This window comes from Capsicum annuum, chromosome 1, assembly GCF_002878395.1.
Source record: "Capsicum annuum cultivar UCD-10X-F1 chromosome 1, UCD10Xv1.1, whole genome shotgun sequence".
NCBI classification, from domain to species: domain Eukaryota; kingdom Viridiplantae; phylum Streptophyta; class Magnoliopsida; order Solanales; family Solanaceae; genus Capsicum; species Capsicum annuum.
The window spans coordinates 94,913,299-94,914,369 of record NC_061111.1 but is presented as its reverse complement, the minus strand read 5'-3'; positions in this window follow the sequence as shown (position 1 = coordinate 94,914,369).

The following is a 1,071-nucleotide window of genomic DNA, read 5'->3' as shown; positions in this document are numbered from 1 at the left end:
ATATTAAATTAAAGATGAAACTATACTAATAATAAAAAAATTATAGTTTTAATAATACGTTATTAAATTAACGTTATTAAGGATAGTAGTAGTAGTATATTAAATTAACGTTATTACAATGTTATTAAATTAACGTTATTAAAACATTATTAAATTAATGTAGGGGCGGACCTACGTGGTTTTCATGGGGTTCACCTGAACCCCCTCGGTAAAAAAATTACGTTATATATATAAAGTAGAAAATTTATATTTATGTACGTATATTAATATTGAGCCACATGAAATAAGACACTTAGATAGCCCAGTGGTGTTATTTGCTCTTCTTGGGCGCTTCCTTCAGCCTACTGCGCTGGTTCAATTTTTTAATTAAAAAAAAAGTTAGGTGTTGCAGCTATAGAAATACTACTACTACTACTACTACTAATAATAATAATAATAATAATAATAATAATAATAATAATAACAATAATAATAATAATAATAATAATAATAATAATAACAATAATAATAATAATAATAACGACGTCTTTTTAACACCAAAAGCAAAATTTTGACAGTGCACAAATATGACCTTTAATTATTTAAAATTGCACAAATATGACCTTCCTCCAAGTCAGTCCTTTTAACGATGTGACACCGTGTGATTGGATTACCTTTTCCACGTAGGCGCGAGTGAAACTCACGCATGGGGTTGCAAAATTGGATGTCATATTTGTTCAGGTTTTGAATAGTTAAAGATTTTATTTGTGCACTATTAAAGTTTAAGGTTAAAGTTATAACTTGGTGTTAAATTTAGGATCATTAAAAATGTATTAACTTTTTTTAAAAACTTGTTATGTTAAAGAAAATATTTTTCAAAAATTTTGTGGAATGAGAAATAAGAAAACTAGGTACCAAACACACCCTTCAAGAAAAAACAAACAGAGCAGTCCTAAAAAGTAACGCGGACATTCAGTGCGGTTTGTATTATTCAAAGACAAAAACAAAAGAGAAAACTTCACCTCTTCTTTTCATCAACATTTGTTTGGCTCAACAACAAATCCGCGAATTTATCGTTTCCATTTACCCTAT